The sequence below is a fragment of the Lactuca serriola genome, chromosome 6 (assembly GCF_051521515.1).
Source record: "Lactuca serriola cultivar US96UC23 chromosome 6, Lser_US96UC23_V15, whole genome shotgun sequence".
NCBI lineage: Eukaryota > Viridiplantae > Streptophyta > Magnoliopsida > Asterales > Asteraceae > Lactuca > Lactuca serriola.
The window spans coordinates 135,671,463-135,684,303 of NC_136413.1; the positions used below are offsets into that span (position 1 = coordinate 135,671,463).

At 38.9% G+C, this 12,841-nt stretch overlaps 1 non-coding gene across 1 annotated transcript; it reads left to right on the forward strand.

The window, feature by feature from the left end:
- The first annotated feature begins 1,620 nt into the window (after window positions 1-1,620).
- Window positions 1,621-1,727, forward strand: LOC145060650 (small nucleolar RNA R71). The gene has a single exon (XR_013686865.1). It is a non-coding gene; the product is annotated as a small nucleolar RNA R71 (small nucleolar RNA).
- Window positions 1,728-12,841: the final 11,114 nt, after the last annotated feature.

Consider the following 12,841-nt stretch of genomic DNA (forward strand, 5'->3'; position numbering starts at 1 on the left):
TAGTATTGCTAACTAAATGTAGGATATGATCCTCAGCTTTCAGATCTTCAGAAATTGTTGAAATCGGTGATAAATTGCATCAGAAATCATCTTTTTCGTTGTCTGGAGTTTTAGGAATCGTCTTCGTTCAATCCGATCAAAGGGTGATATTTATGTGCAAGTAGGTAACTTCCATAGCAAGAATTGAAAATTTTGATCGTATTTTTGCCCAAATTTTCCCGAATTGCCGTTTAATGAAATACGATTCTATTTATGCTTATTTTGACCTTGACACAAAAATGCGATCACATTTTTTCCTATATGATCACATTTTTCTAAATTTTTTGCAAAAATAAAAGTCGTCCTATATTTTTTCTAGTTTTCCGGAACATTTTGAATCTCATCAATCAGAGTTACGAGTCATGACATATGGTTAAAATACTAACATGGTGCCAAAGTTGCCAGCAACAACCTTTAGGCTTTAGAATGTATCAATCTATTTTCGTAGGATCAATTCGATCGAATTTTTCTTGAACAAAATAGCCTCCAACCATTCCTTAGAATCCTTCATAAGTTTCAAGCTCCAATGAACTCCAATGCTCCATCAAACATATCCAAAATTTCCCCCAAAGTACTACTTCACTCGAATTATCTGAAAACAACATAAAAACATGAGCGGTGTGGGAATTCTAACGAATTACATGAGTTGAAAATTGTTTAAACTGATGGCATTCAAATGTGAAAATTATGATGCTAAATGTTAATAAAAACTACCCTAAAAGATGCATAAAATGGATATTGTTGTGTTGTATGTGATATTTAGGATTGTTGATAATCCTCTGGACTGTTGATAGTCCCAAGGTTACTGATAACCCATAGATGATTATTGTGATGTGTTGTATGTGATATTTTGTGGAGACACACTAAGTTCTGGCTTACATTTGTGGATTAAATGTTTTTCAGACACCATTGGTGATCATGGGAAGCTGAAGGCATGACTGTACACATTCATCACTAGCCATGGATATTCCACATTTATTACATTTTTCTGATTTTCAAACAAATGTATTTTGGAACAAAAGGTTTTCTTAACTTGGATTTTATAAACGTGATGTTTTACCTAAATTAAAATGAAAAATTTTGTAGTGAAAATGGGACATTACAATTTTTTAGAAATTCCCCCACTAGTTTGTCTATATCTATTGTCTCTCTCTTTTGTGTGCACTCATCATGAGGTATCCATCCTTTCTTAGCTTTATGCTCATATTTGTCTCCAACATAACATACATCGGCTTATTCCATAGTATTTCGAGGACACTCTTTCATAAGATGGGGACCATTACAATTGTTACAACGTATTTATATAACATGCACCGATTGGGACATTTTTATCATCAATTTACCCATGTTTTTAATTGTTACATTTAAAGCTTTTATTTCCTCATAATTATTCACATCTTTCTTTTTCTTAATAGAGGTATGCCTAACAGATAACTAATGGTGTGAGTGTTGTGTTAGTTCTTTTATTATTTCCTTACCGTTAACATATAATTTTTTAGGTATAAGTCCCTAATATCGATCAATTTCCTAGTAGCAGTATGTAAACCATTGTAAAAAGTTTCTACCTCTTGATGACTATTAAGGTCATGTTGGGGACATTTCTACAACATTCGTTTGTAGTGCTCCCATGCTTCATATAATGTTTCTTCGTCCCCTTGCTGAAAATTTTGAATTTGATCTCTCTTTTTTTTTTGCAATTTTTGATGGAGGACTAAATCTTGAAAAGAATTTTGCTTTCAGGTCATTCCATGTCAAAATTTCTCATGATGGTGTTATTTTTATCCAATATTTAGCTGGTCCAATGAGTGTAGTAAGAAAAAACCCATAGCATCACTTGATCTTCAGAAGCATTTGGTATGTTGAAATAATCTACAATCTCGATCACATCTTCTACATGTGGAATGGCGTCTTCATGATCTTTTCCTAGAAAATGGTGTTTCTATTAATAAATGAAGAAATGTAACCTTTAGTTCAAAATTACGTTTTTGAAGAGCTAGCCTTCTTACTCCAAAGTCTTTGTTGTCATTGTTACGCATCATACATGTGAGAACATGAACGATCTGATGCGCAGGAACAACATTGAAAACTCAAACCTTGAGTAAATGCTTAAGATCAATGTCTGCTTGCCAATAAATGTTCCAGTCAAGTCTGGATAGACCAGTCAAGTCTGGTTAGACCAGTCAAGTCTAAGATAAAGTATTCAACAAATGTTCAAGCCATAAATGATGAATGAGAATAAAGATCAAGGTAAAGATAATAAATGATGAACACGAAGAATGTTTGAAAGAATATTAAGAAAGATCGATGAAGTAACTTGGATATGCTAAAAAGTTTGAATAATCTGTCTATATATTCAACATTAAATGCTCCTATAAATAGGAGTACATGAAACATAGTACTAACCAATTACAATCAAAGGAATGGAAAAAATAGTTACATCTGACACTCTGAATATCTGTTTTTGACAAATAAAACTAAGTCCTATGACAAGTCAAATCAAACTAAAGAAAAATTACATTAAATGCATAAAGACAAAATATTGATTTCAGAACAACAATCATTCCAGACACAAGGTTCATTCTGGAATGCCTTCACTCTATCTTCACTTCACCATTTTGACTTCAGGTCCGGACACAAAGGAATTCTTGAGCACACTTCACTTCGGAACTAGCTTGACTTCGAAAATGAAAAATGGATTTCAGATTGCTAGAGGTTCACTTTCAGGTTCCAACAATCTCCCCTAAGTGAACTTAGCAATCAAGTCAGCTTAGATAGCTTCTTCCTTGATGAAAGTGTAGGCTCTGAACAACCATTCTCGGACTTCAATGTACCATGACAGCTAACTCACAAACTTTGCTTTGACATGCTCCAGAGCTTCAGACTTGGTTGCACGGCTGATGAACTTATTGAGAGCTTTTGTAGGAACCAAGTGTTTATCAAGGACTCGAAAAAAGCCCTTCTTGTTTGTCTTCTTGGTCTTGTATACAAACCCTAGAACCAGATCATCAGTAGGGCCTTCAGGTAGCAGATCAGCTTCCAGAAGCACGTAATCTGTCTTGGCAACAAAGTCTTCGGTTCCGAAAAGATGGGCCGGCTCATAGTCACGTCGACTAAATTCCACGAAATAGTCTTTGAGGAAGCTCAGGGCTGCATGGTACGCACCCATGCTGATATCATCATTATGAATTCCTCAAAGTTGAGCAGCTAAAGTCAGAATGTCATTCAGATTCATCGCCGGAAAGGCAACATCAGTGATGGTTTGATAGGATGGTTTGTTCCTGATAACATGGTATCGGAAGAGTGGACAGTTGAGTTCAAACTTGGTGAGGACCTTTCTTCCTTACCCAGAAATCTTGGTAATCTTCTTCCTCATCCAAACTTTCTTTAGGGGAAGTGCATTCTTGGCATAGAAGGTTTTTAATCTTTCACGCTCTGTCCGTATGGTGACCTCCGGATTGTCATTGGGATGGAGAGGGGAAAATTTGATGTAAAATTTGCTGAAGGGAGAGATAGGAAGATCAAGTTGTTCGAAATCATCAGAAGGAATGTCGTAGTACATGAAGGGTACTAAATCTACATTCTTAAGAATGCCTTCATGGAAGAGAGGAGAAATGCCACGCATCGGATCAAGATTTTCTTTGAGCGGTTGTCCTCTAAAGCCTTGTTTATTTCTTCCTGAGACCATCCAAGCTTTTGCTTTGGTGGAGGTCTGGATTATGTGATAGGCTTCTTGCCTTTGTCTTTGCTTTTGTTAAGGACTGAGATCACATGCAACATGTTCTCATCCACAGTGACCTTGGGAGGGGAGGATGGAAGAGGTTCTTCCGGAATGTCGTCTGGGGTTCGGAGAGGAGAACCTTCATGCATTGGAGTGATTTTTGGTACCGGGATAGGTGGTAACATGGAAGGAGTGGTACGGAAGGCTTGAGTGGTGTGAATTGTTTTTTCCTTAGCCATTTGAATTGCCCTAAGAAGAGCATCAGGAAAAGTAGATGGCCAAGAGGTTGCGGACCAGATCTTCTTTTCTTCTTCAGTTAACACCTTCGGAAAAGGCTTGTTTGGAGCTTCGAGACCAGGTACTCCAATAGGAACATATTCTTCTTCATCCCTGTCTTCATCATCATCAGATTTTCCTATAAGTCCGGAAAGAACTTGGACTTCATCATCGGAATTGAGATCTTCATCGCGAAGTTGAAAAACCAAGGCAGGTTTCCATGGTTGACTCGGACCTTCTCCCCCTCTTGCATCAGTGGCCTTAGGAATCGGTGCAAGCACCAAAGAGTCCTTCAGATCAACATATTTGTCAAGCACCTTTTGAAGATTGGTGTTAAGATGACGAGTAAGTGCATCATAAGCTTCCGAAGTGGGCACGTGGAAGGAGAGATGATCGAACATATGTCCAAGGATAGCAAGCATCTCATTAAACTTTCGATTCGGAACATCAACAATGTTCTAAGTAGAGCGAAGCAGCTTCATGAGGACTTGCTGGATGATCAGGTTCATTTCACCCTTTTTCTTGACTTCCTTCTCCAACCTCTGATTTTTTTTTTCATGGCGAACGTGAGTCTGATTGATGAGATCGTTTGTAGCAGCTACCAAATCATCATGGACCTTGAGCATTGTGGTAATGGTGTCAAGATAATGCTCAACCGAAGCATCATACTTAGCTTCAACTTCTTCAAAGGAGTGCTTGAGCCGGATGAAGATCAGTTGATCTAATTGAGCTTCTCTTTCATCCACGGAGGGTCCGGGCTGATGGGATAAATACTGGAGAATGGCATCTAACTTGGAGTCCAATCTGGACACCTTTTCATTGATTTTGGAGTTGAGCTCAGCCACTGAGGTCTCAAGAGTGGTAACCTTCTTCATTGTGTCTGAAACGTTGGATTGAATATCCAGGAGGACAAACAGATCTATATGGTTTCCTAATGAGGATCCGTTTTCTGAGCTTGAAGGTTGATGATTGGATTTCGTAGATTTCGGATGTATTGGAGTGACAGAAGAACTGGGTTTGTTGGTGGCATCATAATGAAGCTTTTATGTAGATTGTGATTCATCCTTTGTGGAGGATGAGGATACGAAATCAAAAGCGGGCTTGGAAGAAGATGGCTTAAGATGAAGTTGAATTGAGGGAAATATGTTGGCATCAGCAACGTATGTAGCATCAGTTGCAAGCATCACTTCTTCAGAAATTTCATCATCCGAAGCTAAAGGATTTGAAGCATGAGGAGGAGACTTTGGAGTTTCTACGGATGTGAATTCTAGATCTACAAGATCGTCCGTAGGAATAATGTATGGAAGGTTGCTTTGAATGGCTCAGTTCCGCATGGAGATGAGAGTGGCTTCCACTTGGGATATTGTAAGTTCCGGATGCCTCGTGTGTGCCCTATTTACAAAGTCTTCCCACATAGGATCACTAGTTCCTGGTCGTCCTGTACCCTTACCGGGTATCGACCAGTTGCGGCATCTGAGGTTGGAGGGACAACTCCAGCCTCGGAATGCTTGGGGTCTGGAACAGGGGTTCCGGAGTGTGTGTGTGTGTGTATAAACAAATGGGATATCAAATTTGACATGTGGGTGTGTTCCTGGGGGAAAGGAACTTTGTTCAACACCGGCATCACCTTTTTTAGAAGGTGAGGGTGGATTATGTGCGGACTCCCTGTGTATGTGTGCATGTGTTTTTGAAACATCGAGGAGTACCTCAGAAGAGTATATAGGAGGGGTGTTTGGAAGGCCAGAGTCAGCCTGAATGTCATGTGTTCCTTCCTGTAGACAGGAGGAACTGACTTTGGATTTCTTTTTAGGCTTTGACTTCGAAGGGGAAGTCTTCCTTTTGGCATACTTTTTGGTTTTCTTAGGTTCGGATGATGTTAGCTGGGCCACTTCCAGAGTGGGCTCAATGGGGACTTGGGAAGACTGTGTTGGGATGTACACAGTCGAAATCTCCAAAAAAAATTGAAAATGGAGTGATCCGGAAGGGATAAGGTCGAACATATGTTGAGGCAACCTTCAGATAGGACCAAAAGAAGATTGGTCCGGAATTCTATAAGATTTAACAGCTTTGAAAGAAATGTATACCTCTGGAGGAATCGTGGCAACAAGAATAAGTTCGGAATATTCCTTATAGAGTTGATGAATTTTTAAAGCCCAAAACCTAGGGCTTGAGATCTTGTTGGTCTTCCGTTTGATAGCAAATTTTCAGAAGTCCTGCCATAGCACCTCCGGAAGGTCAACGACATTGTCGCATCCAGAATAAATGTTGTATACCACATACATTAAATCCTTGATGAGAGTATCCGTACCACCGTGCTTTCCGGATAGCCTTCGAATTATGAAGTACATCCAAACGGTCCAGAGTCTGGAGACAGTTGATTTCTTGAAGTCCTTTGCTTTGTAATCTTGGTTGTAGCCAATAAGGTTCAAGAACATTTGAAACTCTTCTGCAGTGGGTTCTTGTACCTTAAAACCCTTGGTGTTTTCTTTCACTCCAATAGCCTTCAGAAACATCGATTTGTGGATTGGCACGATCCTATCACTCGTGATTTTGGTTTCTAGAACTTCATTATCAATTTTGATTCTAGTAAAGGATGTGTGAAGGAGATGAAGTGGGAGAGGTGGTTTAGGGACTTTGGTGAGAGGGATGGAGATGGGGTGGTTTGCCATAAAATCGATCATGACTCTAATGGATTCATCGTAATCCATAGGCTTTAGCAACAAAAGTTGGGACGTATCACTGAGAAACGGCTCAGGCGATGTTGATGATGATGATCCCTTGGAAGTTTTCTTCTTTGCAATCAATTTCTTGGGTGTGGAGGAGGTTGCATCAAGGTTTTGGGATGATGATTGGGACGCCATTGATGAGCAGTTATGAGAGCTTCAAGAACACGATGAACATATAGAGATTTTGAAGTTTTGGAGGTTTTGAGCGCCTAAAGAGGTAAAGGGGCTTAAGAATGGTTTATATAGGTAAGTGAAACGGGTCGGGTTAGGAAATATAATGATGAGGATCCGAAGCCAAACCGGGTAGCATTAAATGAGTAACCGCTTTTGGGGGGGTGAATTGACGTGGAAGGGAAAAGTAGTGTTGGTTTGTAGCTAGAAATGGAAAACCCAAACGGAGATTTGATGGTTGCTTTTAGGAGACGTGAAATCGTGGCACGAATTCCAAGGAAGATAAGGATCCTTATAAGTTACCGTTACAAAGAATACGTTTCACCTTCTTGACTCTTGGGTTTCCGAATGACCGATTTCGGACTGTTGAAATCCGGAGGGTGAAAAGTTGAGTTTCGGATTTAAAAAAAATTAAAAAGAGGTCCGGAATGAGATCAGTCCGAAGTATAGCTTGAATTTCCGGAGTCAAGAGAAAGCTTGCAATTCCGGAGTCAAAAATTGTTTACGATTCCAAAGTTAAAGATTTTTTGCGATTCCGGAGCAAATTTCCGAAATAATGATTTTAAGTTCCGAAAAAGAATTTGTAAGACATTCCGGAACAAGATTGGAGAAAACTTCCAAAGTGAATTTTAAAAATTCCGAAGTATAGAATGCAATTCCTTTTCGGAGTGGAATTCCGGGATGCCATTAGAAGTATATTCCGAGATGCAAAATGTGATCAAGATGACTATGTGGACTTAGAACAACAAAGGATCAGGATGAGTTGTACAACTTAAGAATCAAGTGATGGTTAGAAAAAAAAAAAAGACAAGTAAAATGATCCTTTGTATTTTGAAAGAGAATAGTTCCGAAAAGAAAAATACTTGTGAGATCGGAACCAATTTACTATCAAATACTTCCATCAAAGAGAACAAGTCTCTTGAAAGAACTAAGGATCTGACATCATCATACCCATCTTGTTTAGAAAACCATTGAACTTGGTTTTGTCTAATGCCTTAGTAAAGATATCTGCAATCTCATCTGCAAATGGAACAAAAATGAGTTTAATGTTACCATTTAAAACATGATCTTTTATAAAATGAGATCGTATGTCAATGTGCTTCGTCATGGAGTGCTGAATTGGATTGTGAAAAATTGCAATGGCACTTTGAGAGTCGCCATAGATAGGAATCCGCTGAAAACGGTAACCATAATCCAAGAGTTAAGACTTCATCCATAGAACTTGAGAGGTATAGCTGGCAGAAGCAATGTATTTTGCTTCGGCTGTAGAGAGTGCAATGCAGTTTTGTTTCTTGGTTGACCAACTAACCAATCGACCACCTAAAAATTTACAGCCACCTGATGTGCTTTTCTATCAAGTTGGAGACCACCATAGTTTGAATCTGAATATGCTTGAAGAAGGAAGCTCTCATTTGCTGGGTACCATATTTCAAGACTCTTTGTGCCTTTGAGTTATCGGAAAATTTGTTTCATAGCCATGAGATGAGTGAAATATGGCACACAAACATGTTGCAAACATGATGTACGGATGACCTGTTGTGAGATAGAGCAAAGATCCAATCATTCCTCTGTACTTCTTTTCATCAACTGCTACGCCTGAAGGGTCGACAAAGATCTTGTGTTCAAAGCCCATTGCTACCTTGGCTGAGGCACAGGTGTCCATTGATTACTTTCTGAGGAGTTCCAAGATGTACTTCTCTTGGTGGATGAAAATTCCTCTGTTAGTCTGTTTGAGTTGGAGACCAAGAAAGAAGCTTAACTCCTTATTAATGCTCATTTGGAATCGATTGATCATAAGTTTGGCAAAGTCAGCAGCCATTGATGAATCTGTAGATCCAAAAATGATGTCGTCAACGTAAATTTAAACCAGCATGAGATGCTTACCATTTGATCTTCGGAATAGACTGGGATCTAAAATTCCTCGTTGAAAACCTAAACGCTTGAGAAAATCTATAAGGTTCTCGTACCATGCACGAGGAGCTTGCTTTAGGCCGTAAACAGCTTTCCGGAGTTTGTAGTAGTGGTTCGGATATGAGAGATTAACAAAAATAGGAGGCTGTTGAAGATATACTTTAGTGTCAAGTTCACCATTGAGAAAAGCAATCTTAACATCCATTTGGTAAACCTTGAAACCTTTGTGAGAAGCATAAGCAAGAAAGATTTTGATGGCTTCGAGACGTGCAACGGGATCAAAAGTCTTATCGTAGTTGAGGCCTTCAATCTGAGTAAATCCTTTCGCCAACAATCTTTCTTTATTTCAAATAATAACTCCTGCATCATCTAACTTGTTGTGAAACACCCATCTAGTACCAACAATGGGGTGATCTGGAGGAGGAGGCACGAGAGACCATACTTCATTTCTATCAAATTTTGCCAATTCTTCTTGCATGGATTTAATCCAGTCAGCATGCTCTAATGCTTCCTTGATGGATTTGGGTTCAACCATACAGATAAATGCTGAAAAATGACATTCATTTTGAACACTTGCACCAAAGTGAATTTGTACACCAGCATTAGGATTTCCAATAACTTGGTTGGGAGGGTGATCCTTGGTCCAAGCGTGTAAGCTTGGAAGCTCTTGAGCAGCAGATGATCCAATATCAACAGTCGGATTGAGTTGCTCCCCATGAATGGTTTGAATTAGAGGTTCATGCTCCCCTTAAACTTATGAACTAGAGAGGTTGACATCATCATAAGAAGGAAACTCAAAGAAATGTTCGTTGTCAACATTGTTGATAGGAATGGAGTCATCGAAATCAACAGCTGCATCTTGGAAACCATCTATATTTTATTAAAGTGAGCGTTGACCATTCTCCCCCTCAACCTGAGAAGGTTGAAATGGTTCAAAATCAAATGAAGAAAGAGAGGGTAGAGGACTGGAAATAGGTTGCGAGATAAGAACGGATGATGAAGGTTGACTTGATTGAGATTCCGAATCAAGTGCTGTTTCGGAAGGTCCAAACAGGGTTTCGAAATCAACTTCATGAATTATCTGAACATTCGGACATTTAGAGGTTGGAGCATCATACTCCATAATGTGAGTTGTAAATTGCGAGGGAGCAAAATTTCGAACGAAGTTGTCATCAATGGTGACATCAAATATTTCTTCAATAACTCGAGTTCGACGGTTGAGAACTCGATACGCCTTTGACTTTGAAGAATACCCAAGAATGATTGCTTCATTAGCTTTGGTTTGGAACTTTGTAAGCTGATCACAATTGTTTTGGATGAAACATCGACATCATAAGGATTCATGTTGAGGCGTCGATTGATGATACTCCTATTTTGAGTGAAGCATGCAGTTGACACGACTTTAGCCCAGAGATAGAGTGGTAGATTTGAGAAGTTTAGCATGGATCGAGCAGCTTCAACAAGAGTTATATTGCATCTTTCAACCACACCGTCTGTTGTGGAGTGTACGAAGCTGAAAAGTTGTGGTCAATTCCTTTCTTAATGAGAAATTTTTCAATGGAGGAGTTAGTGAATTCCGAGCCATTGTCACTTCCGATTATCCTAACTGAGAGTTTGATTAGAACTTCTATTCCTTTGATAAAATTGATGAGCTCGAAGGTTGTTTCTGATTTCATCCTTAGGAAGAAGACCCAAGTGAACCTTGTAAAGTCATCAACAATCACAAGAATGTATTTCTTATGATGAAGACTCTCTATAGTGGATGCTCCACAAAGATCAATGTGTAGAAGCTCCAAAGCTTCCAAGATTGATTTTTCGATTATAACAGGATGACCCTTCTTTGATTGCTTTCCACACTCATAAGCAGCACACAAATAATCATTTTTCAAATTTTAGAAGAGGTAAACCTCTCACCATTTCACCGAATATGAGACCATTCATGTACCGAAAGTTTAGATGAGCGAGCCTTCGGTGCCATAACCAACTGATGTCAGGAACGACTTTGGATAGAAGGCAGAGTTAAGGTTTGCCTATAATCATGTTGATGTCGAGTGGGTACATGTTGTTGTTGCAGTTTGACTTGATTAAACACTCCGTTCGATCTTCAGTCATTACATAGCTGTGCTTCTTGCAAAATTCAACACGTCGGTTTGAGTCAGTGAGCTGAGCAACACTTATCAAATTATGTTTTAGATCAGCTACATAAGCCACATTTGAGATAGAGAAATTTCCATTTGTGAGAATTTCATAACCACAAATTTGAGAATTTGAGTTGTTTCCATAGGTCACGTAACCAGCATTAGGAGAAAGCTTTAGATCTCGCAGAAAATCTTTCTGCTCCGTCATGTGCATGGAGCAAGCACTATCAATATACCATATTGTTTCTTACTCTGAAGCACAAAGTGCCTACAAAATTAGTGAGTGGTGGAGTTTTTAGGCTCCGAGTTAGATTTAGGGACATAGGTACGAGCATTTGTCTTTGATTGTGACTTTGGAACAACTTTGTGTTTATTGGAAATGTATTTTGAGTTCTTAAGAAATATCCAAAATGCAAATGTATTTTCATCTATCCAGTAGCCATATTCAATGACTTGAGAGTTTGGAATGACTTCCTTGGGACCTGATTTTTCCGAAATGGTGGGAACAACAGTGACCTTCGGAGCTATTGGTGTATCAATGTGAGATTTGACTTTCCATACAAGATGTTGCTTTGAAGATTTTGAATAGTTTGTTTTCTCAGCTACTTTTGATTTGTTTGATGACACATTTGTTTTAGAAAACTTGGGTTTAAAAATTGTGTCATCGGATTTAGCAATGAAAGTGGATGAAACAGTCCGAGGAGAGGAGTTTTGGAAAGACATGGTATTCACACAAGATTTGGGCTGATTGGTACTGGTCATTTTCTTTGGTTCTACAGGACTGAGAGAGTTAGATGGTCTCTTGAGGATCTTAGTGGTTGTGAAGGAATTTTGACTATGGGTTGATGAATGAAAATTCTGAGATACACTATTTTTGGAGTTCTTAAGGAATCTTGAATTTTGTCTAGTCTTAACTTCCTTTTTGTGAGCATTTCGAGCTTCTACCTTAGGATCTACTATATCCTTCCTATTCAACATTGGCTTTCTTTTGGATTGAGATGAGGATTTCGAAGTCTGTCCTACTGAAGGATTGTTGAACACAGGCTTAATGGGAACCAGATTTGTTTTTGAAATTGCCTGTGGTTCAGAATCGCATGAGATTGTCTCATCAACTTCACTATCTAGGGATGCCCAAACACACTCTAATGGTTCCGAAGAAGTTGATTCAGGAAAGACTTCCTCAATAACACAATTGTTAGGAGGGTTTGGGTTCGGATTTTGAACAACAGACTTTTGAGTGCTAGAGGTCCGATTCAGGTCCAAGTTTATCAGAGGCAGAAATTGCATGGAATCGGGACTCTTAACAATTATAGGTTGAAACTCAGCAATTAGGGACGCAAAGTGGTATGTTGTCTCAGGAAGGGGTGACAAGCGAGAAACAGGGGTGTCCGAATGTTTGATGTTCAGAACCTCTCCCATAAATGTCATATTTTGCAATTCCTTCAAGGGACGAGCAATTGGTTTCGGAAACTCGCTTCCGAGACCAGGAGTTTTGACCACGGATGATGAAAGTTATGGGTCATTTGTAGATTTGATTCAAGTATGACAACAGAATTATGCGAAGCATCTATCTGAGCATTAAGATGTTTGTTATCAGAAATCAAGACATTTCTTTCGGAATAGGTGATTTCACATTTGTCTTTTAAAATGATACATTCATCTTTTGACATTACAAGCTCATGCTCTACAGACATGATTTTCAACTTTTTATCCTCAAAACGTAACCTAAGATGATTTAATTCACACTCCTTCTCACTAGCTTCTATGACTGACTCATAGGCTTTATAGATGGTGCTCATATATGTTTGGATCTGGTTTACGTAAGGTTCACAAAGAGACAAATCAAAGTTATTATCAGTAAT